Raw genomic sequence first — 18,197 nt, forward strand, 5'->3', positions numbered from 1 at the left:
GGACCGTGTGTTTCAGTTTTCCAGCTTTCGTTCAAAGTGCCACTAATATTCGGAATAAACCATACATTTTACTTTTGCATCAGCTTCATTTGTAGGATATCAAAGCCATCCAGAAACATTTGGAAATACCTGCGAAGACATCAAAGCAGGTCTGTGTGACTGGAGACAGGAAATATATGTTCAGTGTTAAAATAGATCCAGGGCGAGAGGCGGCATTCAACTCCAATATTTGAAGCTGTGGTTGTCCCCCTGATTATTTTGTGGAGATAATTGTTTATTTCATGAAATTAATTTTATTTGGCAATCAGCTATACCATACATGAAGCGTTTGAATGTTCAATGTTCCGTTCAGGATTATTTACAGAAACAAGAGATCCCACAGTATGGATTTTTTTTTCAATAGTCTTCAGGTCAGCTTTTTCATTACTGTACATTGCCAAACAAATACTAAACTTACTATTTCCCATAAACTTCACCTGTAACCTGCTCTCTTTCTTTTAATTAGCTGATCTTTGCATGCTAAACTAGCATGACGATAACATTCTATTCTACAGTCATTTAGCAGACACTTTTATCCAAAGCGACTTACATATGAGTGAGAACAACACAAGCATGAAATCAAACAGTAGAGGACATCGTAGGAAGATGCTAGTGGACCGTCCAGTTGAACATTGTGACTGAATGCAATTAAACATGCTTAAATGATAGGATCTAGTTCACTTAGCTATCATAGAAAGGCTAAATTTTATAGGTAACTTGTACAAATTTTCAAAAATAAGAAAACTATTACATTTATTTTATTTTATTTTTTATTTGCTATTGCAAAAATCAGACATCCTTTCCAGATCTCAGCACACAGTATCACATTCAGAATCACAGTCAACTGGGCTTCTGTCAAAGCCCTGTTACCACATTGCTTTTTTTCTCTCAACTTTCCACTGCTCTGACGTTCAACTCACTTAAATGTACATAGCTGTTGCAAGTCTCAACTGAACCATCATTGTGCTGCGCTTACAAGGATCATGACAGGCTGTGGAGCATTCCCAGTTCGTTCCGAACAGCCACAGAAAAAAACATTAACAACCACTAATCCTGATTTTTTTTTTTTAATGTGACTCCCAAAAGGTTGGAAAATAAGCTAATAGGAAACTAAAACTATGTTATATATTGAGAGAGATACTGTATGAACACCCTAGTGTTATATATATATATATATGTATATATATATATATATATATATATATATATATATATATATATATATATATATATATATATATATATATGTATATATATATATATATATATATATATATATATATATATATATATATATATATATATATATATATATATATATATATATATATATTTATATATATAAATATATATATATATATATATATATATATATAAATATATATATATATATATATATATATATATATATATATATATATATATATATATATATATATATATAAATATATATATATATATATATATATATATATATATATATATATATATATATATATATATATATATATATATACATATGTATAAAATATATATAAAATATAGAAAACTCCCCCACCCCCCTACCATCTCCCCAGGGTAGGGCGAGTGGCTTTTCATCTCTAAAGCTCGGGTTCTCTACCAGACTCCTGGGAGCTTGAGGGTCCTATGCAGTATCTTAGCTGTTCCTAGGACTGGACTGAACTGTCTGATATTTCTCCATGTATCTGTTGGAGCCACTTCTCCAGTGTGGCGGACACGGCGCTCCAGTGCTCCAATCACTATAGGTATTTATAGCTGCTGGGTAGAGCATGTGTCTCAGGTGTGGGTGAACCGAGTTCAAAATTGAATATTAGGTGTTAGGTATTCACAAAACTCCAACGCAAAAGCCTTTGGCAAGACCCTTAGTGCTACTGCCCAACTACCTCAAGCTGACATACCGGCTCAGACGTCACCTGGTCAAACAAGGTCTGCATCACACATGAGGAAATGAGGAACCAGGGTACTGTGATGACAAATGGGGTACTGTTGGTATGTTACTATGCAAGTGGGAGGAAGCCAGAGTACCATAAAGAACCCACGTATTCATGGAGAGAACACGGAAACTCCACACTGAACAGGGTAAAGTTGGTTCAAAATGTGACACAAAAAATGTTAGTCATCAATCTATTTGACAAGCAATTGGCAATGATACACTTCAGCCTGAATTAACCCGACAGGAGGGATGCCCAAAGTTGGTCCTGCACGTTTTCAAAGTTCAACAAACCTGGCTTCCATTTAATGAACCCAACAGTCAATAAAGTTCTGCACAGTGAGTGATTAGTTTGAGTCAAGTGTGTTGGAAAAGGGAGAAATGGAAAACCTGCAGGTTGTAGCCCTTGATGACACCCCTGCCCTATAGCCATAGCTACTTGTGTTGGTGAGTCTTGCTCCATGAAACCTTGTTAACAGGGCAATATATTAAATTAAAAGTGAGTCATTAGCACTATGTAGATAAAAGCTCTGTAATTTTCATCAAATAAGATTTATATTTGACAGTCTGGATTCAGCCAAGAATAAAATTTATGATGCATCAACACAACAAAGGCCTTAACCAGCTTTTTTAACCAAACCAACCCAGTCCTTGTCTCTTTGGTTCATATTACTCAGTAATTCAACAGCTCTTCAGCTCCCTTAAATGAATAAGGGATGTGCTCTAGCATTTCTGAGAAAATTTCTCTAGACCAGCTCGAGCCAATCAGCCACCTGTCCACAACGTGCCTATTCAGGCTGCGGGGAGGCTTGTGCTCCCCAGGTCTGCTGCTGTGGTATGTCCTGCTCCCAGCTGAGGTGAAGGCCAATAAGGCCTCAGTCTGTTTCAGTAGTGAACAAGGGGCGGAGCTTTGGGAGGTGAGATCCTGCCAAGGTAAACATGAACGGGCATCCAAAGATGAACACACTTCGACCCAAACACACACACACACACACACACACACACACACACACACACACACACACACACACACACACACACACACACATCAGCACCACATCCCCTCCACCCACTTTCCTCAAACCCTCCACAGGAGAACAGAGCTAACATTGATATGTATACACACAAAGAAACACAGACCAACAGTCATAGATCACCAAGGGGATGTGAGGGAATGCACGTTGGATGCCTCGAGTAAGGAAGACGCATGGGAGTGTGTGTACATACAGTACTACTGACATATACTGTAAGGTCTGTGTTTGCAAACACACACAGACTGTTGTACAGTAAAAGCGGTGGAGAGTAAAAAGTCATACAGGTGATTATCAGTGTATTAACACATATCAACGTACCCTGCAATCCAAGATCAAAGACATGTTTGATAATGTGTCAGACACATGAACTTGTCCTCACACACACACACACACACACACACACACACACACACACACACACACACACACACACACGCGCACACACACACACACACACACACACACACACACACACACAGATAAGGTAAAAATAGCTAAAGTAGCAAAAGTATGAGCTTGTTTTGACTTACTTAAAGTGTAAAGATATTTGCTGTTACTGAATAAACAACTGTTTATTTCAGCATCTGAGAATTACAATTCACAACGTGTGCTGGTGCAGCCTGATGTAACCATGGTAACAGGATGTAACTCTTTGCCAGTTTCTTGAAATGCTCCATAAGTCGAACTGTTTTCAGTGTGATCAGACACCATTAACCAAAAATTGTAAGGAATAGTTTCTAATCTGCAGCTGCACACAATATATTAATGCCAAAGAAAAGAAGAAAAATATTTTTGTCATTCATTAAGACGTCAAAGACTCAGCTCTCTAGTGATAACACCCTGACTAAACAATTATGAGGGTGAGTTTCTGATATACAATAAGCTTCAGTATGTGAAAATAAAGTATTACAATCACTGACATGTAATACAGAAGTGAGATTATTGGAAAATGTTATCAGAAGGAAAAAAGGGAATCTCTGCCATTGTCCACTGAAGGATTTTTCAAGTTTTCCACTTACCTTTGTCAGTGAATTTTAAGATAAATTACTTTTCACCACTCTAAAATTAGTTTTAAAACAGTATAAATTGTCATTCAATCAGATAATTTTAGACTTGTGCAATGTTGCCGGTTCTAGCAAAGAAGCTAAACTGCTTTAGGGAACCACAAGCCATAAATTAAATGCAATTATTTGCTATAAGAAACAACTGATTAAGAAACAAATTATGTTATGATGATGGCAGTTTAGTTTCTTAGAGTAAAAGGTTACTTTTCTTCCAACAAAATGATGAAGTCTTTCTAAATTAGATGAACATTTTCCTGGTTACCATGCCGGTAATGAGTGTTAACCACACAGCAAAATAAATAAATAAGTAAAACCCGCAAACTCCATAAAGATCACAAAACTGATCGGAATAACTACTGAGTTCTCTATAATATTTAACTTAATGGTGAGCATGAATTCTGGCAAACTTCCAAAAGTTTCCCTCAACTTGGCATGTGAAAACTTAAATCACTACCTGTGTCTGAAACAAAGGATGAAGAAGTGCAAAAGTATCCTCCAACCTTCTCACAATATTCCTTGTCAGAGTGTCCAGTGGTGAGTTGGAAACGTACCGTAGATGCTGCAGCACTCCCGGTGTCAGCGACTCCAGGGGCCTCTTGCTCCTGCCTGAGTAGGAGTAGAGAAAGAAGCTCTATTCAAACACCAGCACACATTTAGATGTTGGAAAGTGAGGGAGGGACAGGGGTGTGGGTGGTGGGAGTTGGGGGGTTGGGAAGATGTGAGTTGGTGAGGTCATGCAAACAGTCTAAGCTGAAACAGGGAATCAGACAAAGTCTTAAAGAGAGGGAGGAGGAGCAAGCAGAGGAACAGTTAGAGTTAAAGTCTTTACACTTTTCCTGCCTGTGTAGCATTCCCTGTCTGTGAGAGTGATGGAAATGGCTCAGATCCTCATTGATTTCAGTTCAATAGGATAAATACACCAGGGATAATTTTGTGTGTCTGTGTCTGTCTGTGTGTGCGTGTGTGTGTGTGTGTGTGTGTGTGTGTGTGTGTGTGTGTGTGTGTGGTCTCTTATGATGTCTTAAGCTATGACTTTTGCCAAAGCAGATAAACCTGAGAGAACAGTTGATGAAAAATTAAATCTATGAATGTGTGTGCAGTTTTTAGACATTGATTTTGAATACACACATACAATTTGCTAGTTTGAAAATGTGTTGAATAGAATAGAATAGAATAGAATAGAATAGAATAGAATTCTAAAAATGACTTATAAGTGTTGCACCAATTCAGAAATTCTGGATGATAGATAGATAGATAGATAGATAGATAGATAGATAGATAGATAGATAGATAGATAGATAGATAGATAGATAGATAGATAGATAGATAGATAGATAGATAGATAGATAGATAGATAGAAATACTTTAATCTATTTCCTCATGGGGGAAATTAATATTTACCAGCAGCTCTTTTGAGTTGTTACGGTTGTTACTAATACAGTGATTTTGTATGTATGTGCGTATATCACTTGGCTTTATAAATTTGTTTTGTGTTTCAGGGTAAAGAGATGATGACATAATAGACTACACTGATTAAAAATATTCAGCAATTGCTATTGGTTAGTGCTGATGGCACAGTAGAAAGCAATGCAAAGTTTTTACAGCAAGTTTAATAAAAAAAGACATCCTGATGTAGACATCTGAACCAAATAAATAAAACAGAAGAAAATACATACAGGCCATAAAATAAGACTATTGAGTATGCAACATTTGCAACCCATTAGAGTACATATCGCCTTGTCCAAATATATTTAAAACATTGAATCAAAGCCGACAACCCCCAATTTAGTTGTTAGCATGCCAATTAAAATATGCTACATTAGCTACAATTTTTTTTCTGTGAATGTTCTAAGCATTTGTCTTATGAGCATTTGTCTGTGCTCTGTTTAAATAAGCTAGCTGTTAGCCTCTTCAGTGCTAAAGCATATCAAAGATGATAGGTGATGAGTATCTGTGGTGTAGACGTGGGACATGGCTTTTAATTATAATTGTCTTATTATATGATGGGCATGGGCAGCAATACCTTCTGTAGCAGTCCCTTAAAGAGTTAATGGAAAAGCCTCTAGATGAAAGAACTTTGATATTGTGTGAAGATCATGTTGCCCATTTCGTCATGCACATAATAATGCAGCTGATAAAATGCAAACACATTTGTATTCGCATCTTATTAGCTCCTGGAGGTAAAGCAGTTCCTAAAGCTATGTCTGCATTCTTGGATGTTTAATGTTTTAATTTTCCTGAGTCTTAAAAAAAAAAACATGTGCGAACTTTAATACAAGCTTGATGTGCTATTAGTTATGTAAAATATTCCTATTCTGGCTGTTTGTAAGTGTCCTTCACAGCATTCTCTGAAAATAAATTTGCAGAAAAAAATGCACGTTCCCACATCCTGAAACGTCTTGCATTCTAAACATAATAAACATTCATTCATATTAGATAAATTTGATCCAACTCACTAGTGTTACTGGATAACAGCATATACCTTTGCCAATTTGCAAAGTTTTTAAAAATTGTGAATAAGTCACCAGCTGTATTTGTTTGAAACTTTATTTGCAAGCATGTGGAAGCCCAGTTCAGCATGCATGTGTCTGACTCTGGTGTCTGTGTGAATTCACTTTAATGTTAAACAAACTTGGCCTGAGGTTGAGGAAAGGTGTGTCTCCTTCCTAACTCTATACAGAGACGCAATTGCTGGCTGTGTGTGCCAACGCACAGACACACACCGACAGTCCACAGCTTCAAAGAATGATTTAACAGCTGATTTGCTCTAATTTTGGGTTTGCTTGGAAAGTTAGTGTTTATTCAGCAGATTAAATAGAAACACAAGGTTTACTGATCATTATTCATGTCAATCCAGGGACGTATTTGAGGAATGTCTGTATTTCAAATTCTTAAATAGGATTTTTTTCAGTCCCCTTTTTAAAAGGAAAGTGAGACTTGAAGTGTGTTTTATTTATTTATTTATTTTTTGTCTAATTGACACTCTTCATAGTTTTACAGCCAACTGAAAGCAACTTAAACTTCATACATCTTATTTTGGCAGCAAACCAGCTTGTCTTGTCAGGCAACAGTTCTTGGGGTCCCATTTTTGTCAAATATCTGTTTTGTTTTTATAAGATTGTAAAAGAAAGACTACAACATAACTCTAAGTACTTTGAAGATACAGATACTTCTATTGCAGAGAGTTCTATTTAGTTTTGATAGGAAATCCCACAGACTTTCTGTTATTATGTCAGACCTAACAACCTGAAGTAAAATAATGAGTCGGTCTTTCTAAGGGACAAGGCTGTCACTGTTGAACATAAAAATGGTTTCTTTTTAACTTGTTCATGCTTCATGGAACAATTGTGTTACAATTCTTTGAAGCAAATGGAATTATTAAACTGTATGCAGCTTATTATTTAGACCTAAACAGCACAGAGACAATGCATTGTCTACCAAGGATGATGTCCTTGTTTTCTTCTTTAAAACAAGTGATATGCTCACAGATCTATGGACATAGATCATATGTCTGGGATCTTACTGAAAAGCAGACAGAATTTTTCCAGTTTGCTTCTGACTATTTAAAGCTGGAGGTTCAAGATATAGATACTGCCACATCATTTTTACAAAATCAAATGATTTTTCAGTCCAACTAAAGCTTTCTATGCTCAAATAGGTGGATGGATGGATGGATGGATGGATGAAAGGATGAAAGGATGAAAGGATGAAAGGATTAAAGGATGGTTTAGGTATGAAGGCCATTCCTGTTTCAGATATGTTTGACAGCTGTCATTGAATCTACAGGAATCATCTGGTTTACGGATCTCAGCTCTGCTGCAGCAGTGGAAGATATTGAGGCAAACAGAAGGTGTGTTCCCTGAAACACGAGTATTTTCAGTACATGCAACTTTAAAAGGGACCCTCAGCATATCGGTGCAAAAGTCTTAAAAAGTGAAAGTAAAATCTCATTTCTGCATTTCCATCAGATCTCATTATCGAATGAGGTGTTCTGAAAATGACATAATATTTGTTTTGTCAGCCAAAGACACAGGACTTTTTGCTCTCGTGGAAGCTGTGGAACTGAACATCTTTTGTGTTTTGTTCCCAGCAGTAAGAAAACCCCTTCAGTGTGTTATGTTACCATCTGTCTGAAATTACACCAAGGTTGTTAAAATGTTGAATGTATAGACTTTTTATGTTGAACAGACTATTTATTACGTTGCACACAGAGTCTCTCACAGGGAAGGTCGTGTGTTTTCACAGTCTTGGTTGTAAAGAGATGTTTATAGATATAGTGCTAAGGTGACTAGCAAAATCATCAATTTTTCATTTGAATGACTGTGATATCCTGTTTCTCGCCAGTGTTTACAATTTACCATGTGAGTTCCACCATGAAAGTCCCTTTTGTTCTAAAAACAGTCAGAATTCTGCAAATTTATTCAAGACATTAATTTAAGCTGAGGAGACATGTTCACTAAAGATTGTTCTTTATATGAGCCTTGATTTACATACATGTGCCGTCACACCCACTCCAATGCTTGCAGAGATGAGTTCATTTCAAGTTCCTGAGAGGGTAGATTTGATCTGCAACAACGACGCATTACACAGCACAGAGTCTATGTGAAAGGCCTCTCAGACTGAACGAGGGAGGTCAGAACAGAGATGCATCTGTTTTCCCTCTCTCCAACCCAAATGATCCAAATATGAGAAGCCACATGCTGGAAACAAGCTGGAATATTGCTGACACAGGTTTTCTAACAGGATCAACTAAAAAGCAAACTGAGGCTTTTCTTGGGGGTGACAAATTTCAAACTCAGAAAAAGTGCTGAGGCATCTTTTTCAGTTGACTGACTATCTCTTTTCATACAAACGCATGCTCACATATCTATGTACTCACTCACACAAACACATGTGCTTTTGTACACTTGTATACACAGTGTGTGTATAAGCATATGTGATGGCAGGAATCCTGTTGTGGTTGCACACATGAGGAATTTGGCTGTTTCAGCTTATCTTGCCATATAAACCTAAACATGAGACAAAATTGAAACATGTTTAAAACTGACCATACATAATCATTTCCAGCCATTTAATTATTAATTTTGGGTAGATTAAGATTGCATCCATTACAACCACAGTTATGTCATTATCTCAACACGCAGGAGAGCTTTCTTTCTGGTGAAGCAGCCACCTATGATTGGGGTGAATTGGGTTAAATGTCTGATTTGTCAAATTCCTGCAGACTTTCCATGCAAAGGGTGGGGGTTGTGACTTGTGAATACAAGCTCACTGTTAGATCAGTCAGAAAGCCATGACTGGTTAAAACAAAACAAAGAACAACAACAAAAAACAACAACTAATTCCATTGATAATTCCACATTTTCCATGCAGGGCAACACTTCAAATCACTTTTAGTCACTGAACCAAGAAGCTCTTAAAATCCTGAATAAGACAACATATCTGTGTCACCAGTGTCATATACTTAAGATGCATATATATACATGTTTTAAAAATTAAAAGTTTGCAGACTTGCAGAAAAAAAGCATGCTTATATGTGGAATTCTGGAAACAGAGTCACTTGCAAATTTAGACATTATGACTCAATAAGTATAAATACACCACTGTAATGGACTGAGGCAGTGTCCAACTGGGTATAAATACCAGACAAATATACAGTACTATAATTACACACAACCACCTAATCTGCAACAGCAAATATCACATATTAAGATATATATCTTTCTGAATGTAGATCAAAGTACCCCCCCAGTTACCACACTAAAACTTGATTTACAGGATGTTGCACATGACAGACTGTAAATCAGTCCTGAGAGAGAAAGAAAGGCTCCAAGACTGCCAGGTAAAGATTGAATATATATGTTAATGGTCAGAAGATATCACAAACTCTATCTCAAGACACACTCAAGACCCGTGTGTGCATTCTGCTTAGGGTCGCAGACCAACAAGTTGATGTAGTAGTACAACCAGCGTACAGCAGGTAACAACTCATTTATTACCACTGTCTCAGCAATATTTAACATGTGAGAAATGCCTGACAAATATAGCAAAGTTCTGTTTTGTGTTAGTACATACACATTTAGCACAGCATGCATACACTAATGAAGAGTCCCCAAGTGCTTTTAAATCAGATCTATAAGTTTGTGTTTATGGGAGGGTGTGTATCATAGGATCTGGGGATAAAAAAAAAAAAAAAAAAAAAATCACATGAGTAATTTAGACTTAAACTAAACTCTGCAAGATTAATGTTTGTTCAAAACAGAAATTATTATACTGACATAAAATTGCTGAGTTTGTCCTTCATCAGAGTTCAAAGTTTAAGTATTCACACTTAGAAAATGACAAAGGGATGCAGATAGGAATGAATGCAGAGTCTGAGAATGTATCTTGAAAGACATTAAGGGATTTATTTAATTGTCTCTCTGAAGTTTTCTCTTGTGTGAGATCATCATTCTGAACCTCTCTTAAATTAATCCTGCTGTGTTTCTGTCAATTGTCAGAAGATTGTCACTAACTCTGTCAACACAGTTTTTTTTTTTTTACCCATGAAGTGCCTGCGATGGACTGGCGAGCTGTCCAGGGTGTACCCTGCCTGTCGCCCAAAGCCGGCTGGGATAGGCTCCTGCTTCCCCGCGACCCTGAATTGGAATAAGCGGTTCGGAAAATGAATGAATGAATGATTGAATGAAGTGCTTTTAGGTTTACAGATAGTCTTCAAATCACCAAATATAATCACCAAGAATGTAAATATCTTATGCTCTTCGGACTGTGGTTACAAAACTTCCTGACAGAAAATAAAGACTGCTGCTGGTCATAAGGACTTCTTTCAATCAGTCCTGACTTGACATGTACCAGCAGGGGTTAGTGTGCATGTAGCATATGTGTGTGTGTGTGTGTGTGTGTGTGTGTGTGTGTGTGTGTTGACACAGTCGCTTGCAGCCCATCGAGCAGGATTGCAACATTTTTTACAACCTCTCCAAAGAAGTGAATGGCCACTTTATAACAGCAAAGTCACTAAAAATATGAAAGTGTGTGTGTGTGTGTGTGTGTGAGAGAGTGGTTATAAGACTCACTGCAGATGCAGAAGAGAAAAGTTCTTTTTAATGTTCTCTGATACCCTGTAAAGTACTTTGGGTATATGATTTTAAAGGAAATCGTGGATGCAAACAGATGTTGCCATCACTCTCAGGACTTACTTTTCTATACCAACAGAGAGGTATTAAAAAAACCAGAAGCTAATATAAGTGAATACAAAAGATTTAACAAATGAAAAATGACTCATATTAGAACATTAAATTGTTGCATTTAAGCAGTGAATGATATCATACGAACATATGTCATATATAACATGAATAATAAAGGATAAGTCTTATTCTAAATACTACACATAATATAATACAAATACACAGACCACTAATATATGTATGATTAGCAATGTCTGCCTTTTGAAAAAAAATTAAACAGTTTGATGGGTTTTCTCTGGTTATTCCAGCTTCTTCTCACAGTAAAAACACATATGTGTTAGGTTAATTAGTTGCTCTAAATTGTCCCTGGGAATGAATGTGAGTGGCTTTTTATATTTGTGTTTTTCTGCTCTTCTCTTTCTCTCTCTCTGTGTGTTACAGGGTTGCTAATCCCTGCAATAGACTGGCAGCCGGTCCAAGGAGTACCCCGCCTCAAGCAGAGTAACAGCTGGGATAAGCTATTTGTCCTCTGCGACCTTGAGTTAGAAAAAGTAGTACAGAAGATGGATGCATGGTTTTTTCACAGAGAGACTGATTTTAGCTGCAGAGATGAAGTCTAATAATGAAATATAGTTTAATAATGTGTTTTTGTAATGTGTTTTGTCAGAAAATACACCAACTGTACTTAAGTATGTTCATCTTTGCAGCAGAGGAAAAGATCTGAAAGATTAAAAAAAACTTGAATAAAATGGAAAATGTTGCTTACCACATCACACCTACCAGCCACTTTAGTTGGTGTGCCAATTAAAACAAATAGGTAAGTGCAATCACATGGTGGCAAAAAAAGGCTTTCAGTCATAAACGCTACATGTATGTACATGTACTGTAGACATAGTGAAGACAACTAGCTGAAGTTCAAAGTGAGCATCAGAATGAGGAAAAACAAGGGATTTAAGCAACATGGTTGTTGCTAACAGGCGCACAACCATCACTATAATGTTTACAGAGAAAGGATGTGAAAAGTAAAAAAATGAGTGAGCAGCAACTGTCTGGACCAATACGTTTTGCTGATGTCAAAGGAGATTGGGAGAAGATGATAGAAGGGCAGCAGTAAATCAAAATGACCACTAGTTACAACCAAGCTGTGCAGAATACCATCTCTGCACAACACAGCCAACCTTGCAGCAGATGGACAACAGCAGCAGAAGCTCACACAGGGTGCCACTCCTGTTACCTAACAAGAGAAACAGAAACTATAATGCACACAGACTCGACCAAATTTGACGACCGAAGATGGAAGAATGTTGTCAGGTTTGACCAATCTCCATTTCAGCTGCAACTTTCAGGTGGTAGGTTGAGAATTTGTTGTAAATAACATAAAATCATGGATCCATAAACAGTTCAGACTGCTGGTGGTGTGAAAGTGAAGGGAATATTTTTGACACACTTTGGGCCTGTTAGTACTAACTAAACCTAGTTTGAATGCCACAGACTGCTTGAGTAATGTTGCTGACTGTTTCCATCCCTTATGATTACTGTGTACCTTATTTGATGAATACTTCCAGCAGGATAATGCACCATCCCATAAAACTCAAATGATCTATAGTTGGTTTCTTGAACATAATAAGTTTAATGCCCTCAGTGGCTGCTGCAGTAACCAGATCTCAATCCAGTAGAGCACCTCTGGGTTGTGGTGGAACAGAGTCTCATCATAGTTTCACAGTCAACAAATCTGCTGTGTGACGCTGTCATGTTAACAGGGAGCACAATCTCTGAAGAATGATTCCTACACCTTGTTGCATTTATAAGATGAAGCATAAAGGCAGATCTGAAAGCAAATAGGGTCCAAGATAGTAGCAAGATGGACCCATTTCTTACCTTTACTTTCACATAAGCCATACTGCATTGTTTTTGCTCTCATTAATCCATCTAAACATAGCTGAAAATCATTAGTTTGCAAAATAGGTGATTCTTTATTGTTAAATCTCTTTCCTCTGGTTACTAGTAAATTCAGCTGTAATACAATCATTCCTTGTAAGGATTCTCTTATTTCTTCTTTTTCTTTTTCCATCACCCTTTTCATTCATGATATATTATCCATATCTAACCATGACACAATATTTAGACACATAGACAGATATCCTGTAGCATGCTATGTGTAGTGATGTAACTTCACATTCTCTATATTGATAGATCAGACTCAGTAAGACTGCAGTTGCAAAACGCTACAGAAAAGTAACAGAAATGAGTTGAGGACAAAAAAGAAACAACTTTCTAAATTAAATAAGGAGATATTACACATTCAGACAAGTGAATTGACTGGTCCGGTGCTATTTCCTTAGGAATCACATACAGTGAGCTAAGTTTTGAAGCAAGCCTGAAATACTGTAAATATCTATGATACTACTGTTCTCTTTGCTTTACTCCGAGTCATTCCCAGAGTCCAACCGGCTCTGGTTCCTAACAGACAGACAGCCTGGTGTTGCTGGTTTAAGTCTGGCAACCTGTCAAGAGAATGTGAAGCGTCTCTGGCTCATCGAGCCGCGGGACAAGAGAAGCTAGTTTGTGTGGAAACACAAGGAAGTAGTGTTCACCAAATACCAGTAACCACCTCTCCCTCCTTCTGTCATCTTCCTTCTCTCACCACGTAGCCAGCATCCAAAAAACTAACTTTAAACCTTGAAATTATGTAATGCACAGGTTTTCAAATACTCTTTGAAGAGTTCAGTCTTGCCTGATGGTCATATATCACCAATGCTCCCTCTAAATTTTAAATACCTGATGAAAAACCAATTTCTTCCACCTCTAAGGATGGCCTGAGTTCATGAGGTGACAGAAACAGAGAAATAAGGGTTTCTTTAAAATGTGCTGTCAGATAGTGGTAGTTAAACATGTGCTCTCTGACTAAATTTGCTCCTTTCCCAAATAGCTACAAAATGAAAAAAAGAGAGAATTTTTCCAGCTATAGTTTCCATGGAAGAAGAGTGAGCACATTCACTAATGAGGTGACCGGGTTCATTTAGCATCTTACTGTGGTGCCTTTCTGTTTCTGCTCACAGTCTCCCTGAGATTCCCTTTAAAGAGAATTTAAGAATAATAAACCTTGCCACCACTTTTTCTTTTGTCATGTCATTTGGGCAGTAAAAGATATAGAAGACCTTTTATCACAGCAGTCAGAGAGATATTAACAGCACGACTAAAACGTCTAAAACTATATGTCTTCAGTTTTCTTTTAAAAAATCTCCAAACTCTCAACTGCTCTCAGGTCTTAAGGTAAGTTGTTCCCACAGACGAGGGTTGTAGGCTACTAATAAAAAGCTGGCTCCCTGAGTTCTTGTTCTGATTGAAGGTATCAATAAAAGACCTCTATCTGAAGAGAGGATTGCTCTGGGGGGCTCATGCTTTAAAATATAAATCAGATATATAAGTAGGACTAAGACCATTAAGACCTTTCAAAACCAGTGAATCTTAAAATAAAACCCGAAGCACATGATGCACATGAGACTTTGGAATCTCTGTAATGTGAGCTCTCTTTTTGGACTTTGTTAGTAGCCGTACAGCTGAGTTAAGCAGCAGTTGTAAGGGAGCAAAAGACTTCCTATTGAGTACTGATAAACATCTGGAGACTCGAGCTCTCAAAACTATCAATCAAGTCTGTAACCTTGGAGTGTTGACAGACTCAGATCTGACTTTCAGCAGTCACATCAAAGCTGTCTCTAAGACAGCTTTCTACCAACTCAGAAACATCAACAAATTAAAAGTTTAGTCTCCAGAAAGACCAGGAGAAACACATCATGCATTCATCTCCAGTAGACAGGATTACTGTAACAGTTTTTAAAAGGACTTCATAAAAAGAATATTAAATGTCTGCAACTCATCTAGAATGCTGCTGCAGGAGCTTTAACTCAGACTAAGAGGTCTGAACACATCACAAAAGTTTTAAAAACTTTACGCTGGCTTCCAGTCAATCACAGGATAGATTTCAAAACCCTGCTGATTGTTTACAAATCCAAGAATGGTTTAGGACCAGAATACATCCGTGATATGTTCAGAGAATATAAACCAAGCAGAGCTCTTCAATCCAAAGACTCGGTTCAAATAGTCCAGACTAGATTTCAGACTAAACATGGAGAAGAGGCATTTAGCTGTTACACTGCAAACAAGTGGAACAAACTGCCAGTGGGGATTAAACTCACCAAATGTAGAAACTTTTGAATCCAGGTTAAAAACCTTTCTTTTCTCATGCACCACAGCAACCTATAATTACTTTTTCCTTTTAATTATTTTAATATATTTTATGATTTTATTGTGGTTTAGCTATTTGTGTTGTCTTCTATGCTTTTTTACATTTTTTTTTTTTTTTACACTTTTTGCACAATTGTAATGCTTTTCATGTTTTTTGTAAAGCACTTTGAATTGTCTTGTATAAGAAAGGTGCTGTACAAATGAACTTGCCTTGCCTTGCCTTCCTAGAAAGACCAGATAGGAGTCCATTATTACAATAGTCTATTCTGTAGGTAATGAAACCATGAATAAAATTTTCCATGTTTATGATTGAGAGAAAAAGACGCCGTTTGGCTATGCTTTTTGTAGAGGATAAAAGCCAATCTTTTTTCCATGATTAATCTGGTTTAATTTTAGACAAAAAAAAAAAACAAAACAAAAAAAAAAAAAACACCAATATTTTTCACCTTTTCATGTGAATTAGGGGCCAAAGCTTTTAGTTTGGAATGTAGTTTTTCTTCCTGTCCCTCGGGGACAATAACCAGTACTCCAGTTTAGTCCTGGTTCAGTTGTAAAAAACGTATTCTGTTATCCAAGGTTTAATGCCTTGAATGCAGTTAAAAAGGACATCAACTGGACCTTCATCCATGTATCTCATTTAATCTCATTTCTCCGTATTACGCACCTGTAATTCTAAATTTGGCCGCTAGATGGCGGTAAGAATACAGCTTTTGAAAACACAACTTTAATGTGAACAAAGTGAAGAAAAAAAAGGAAAGAAAAAACAAAAAAGGAAGGAAACCAGCGGCGGTGCAGCAGTAGCTGCTGAACATACTGGCGATGACCGGACGTGAACTTTACGTGTAGTCCACAACTTTACTCTCGGTTACAAAAAGGAAGAAAGAAAACAAACAGAGGCAGCAGTTTCTTCCCGTCTCCGCCGGTCAGTGGAAACAAGGAAGTGAACAGCAAACAGACTTCCAGGTTGTTTTCCGCCGGTAGGTATGATTGATTTTCAGACTTTTCTGTGTTTTCACGTCGCGGCTCGTGGCTCCTGCGGTTCAGGAAAGTGGGATTTTGCTGTTGTGTAAGTGGATATGGACAAAGACAGACCACTCGTATTATGTTTTAGACTAAGTGCTGCTTTTTAGAGTTTTGTCAGTGAATGGGCCTACTCAGTGATTGACAATGCGAGTTTTGTGAGGTCCATTCATTATATTTGGAGGAAGGTGTATATTGATGAAGGCAATGGTTTGAAACGAAAAGTTGAACACTTGTTATTTATTCCTGGAAAGGAGGATTACTTTCCAGATACATCGAAGCTATTCTGGTCACTGTCTGCACGATAGGCTGGGAAACACTGCAACATGCAGCGAGAATAGGTTTATTTCAAGTTATTATATCATTTTATTTACATTTCCAAACTAAGAAACACACTAAAGCAGAAAGTCCGAACGTCTGATAAACAGATTGACTTCATGGTTTCTTCCAAGATAACTTTAATTTTCCATGCAACAGTTTTATTTAAGCTAGTTGAGGTCAATCTTTATTTGCTTTAATGATGTTGACATTTATTTATGTGCTGTTATCACTGTCTGATCGTGTAGTTGTCAACTTTGCTCCAAATGTTATCTTCTTTAGATCCTAGTTTTTCCTGTTTTTCTCCAGTTGTATGTGCTGATGCTCAGATTGTCATTTGAGTCTCAAACTTTCATTTCATTGCAATTTAGGAAGTTGAACACTGAAGTTAGTATTCAAAGTTTAGAAGTAAAAATAAATTCTGCACCTTCTTCTTTTGTATCATAAATAATTTCAAATAACAATTTTATATACTAAACGATGGGCTATTTTTTCCTGTGTCTATCAAGGAAGCTGTTTTCAGTGCTTTCAGTAATGATGGTGGAAATCTAGGCTAATGACTGGCAGATAAACCCCTGCTTGGGGGTGTTGCTGTGCTTTTCTGGCGATATATCAGGGAAAAGTAGATAAAGGTGGAGCGAGTTAATGACCATCCCCTCCCTGCTGTAAATACTGCTGGTGACCTGTGGCAGATATTCTCAAAGATTAAAAGTCTCTTACTTAGTTGTGGAGGTGCATCCTCCCTGGCGAGGAGCTCCAGGTCACAGTCGGGAATGTTGTTAATGAACCTACTAATTAATTCACAGGTTATATAAATTTTTATTTTACAAGTTAAACATCCAAAAGAAGACAGTAGTCACCAATGAATGCGCTTTTGGTTTGTTTGTTTGTTTGTTTAGGTTCTCCCTCTTTTTTTTTGTTTATGTTATCGTTTAAAGAAACCACTAAAGGATTTATGACTTCGGTGCAGCTCACTGGTGTCAAGATGTTACATCTTCACGAAGTTCTGAGCTTTGTTTATCTTGAACAGTAATGGACAGAAATAGCAGAGGCTTTTCTGTCAGATTTGACCCTAAAGCATTACAGGCTTCTGTGACAGGATTATATGGTTTTGGTTGAATAATTTACTTGGATTTAACAGTGAAACTATACCATACATGATCATACCAGTGACATTCGCTTCACTGTAGTATTAGAATAAAGACCCTCATTTCCCATCATGCCTTGCAGAACAGGAGCTTTTCACCTGAGATGGTGTGGAAAGGATCCTCGTTGGCTTTCTCTGCAGTTACTGCTCAAAGGTTGAGATAAAACAGACAGGCTTGTCTAATAATTGTTTGAT

The 18,197-nt window shown here is 37.1% G+C and overlaps 1 protein-coding gene across 7 annotated transcripts in view; it reads left to right on the forward strand.

Moving 5' to 3' along the window:
* Positions 1-16,356: 16,356 nt before the first annotated feature.
* ppip5k1b (diphosphoinositol pentakisphosphate kinase 1b) overlaps positions 16,357-18,197 on the forward strand; it is a 51,365-nt gene continuing 49,524 nt past the window's right edge. For 6 of the 7 annotated variants that reach the window (XM_079250734.1, XM_079250731.1, XM_079250736.1 and 3 more), the window contains exon 1: positions 16,357-16,494. The gene's annotated coding sequence lies outside the window, so the exon portion shown is untranslated. Of the gene's footprint in view, positions 16,499-18,197 lie in introns of all 7 variants that reach the window. The other variant, XM_079250732.1, reaches the window with a different exon arrangement.

The sequence above is a fragment of the Telmatherina bonti genome (genome assembly GCF_933228915.1).
Source record: "Telmatherina bonti genome assembly, chromosome: 2".
Taxonomy (NCBI): Eukaryota; Metazoa; Chordata; class Actinopteri; order Atheriniformes; family Telmatherinidae; genus Telmatherina; species Telmatherina bonti.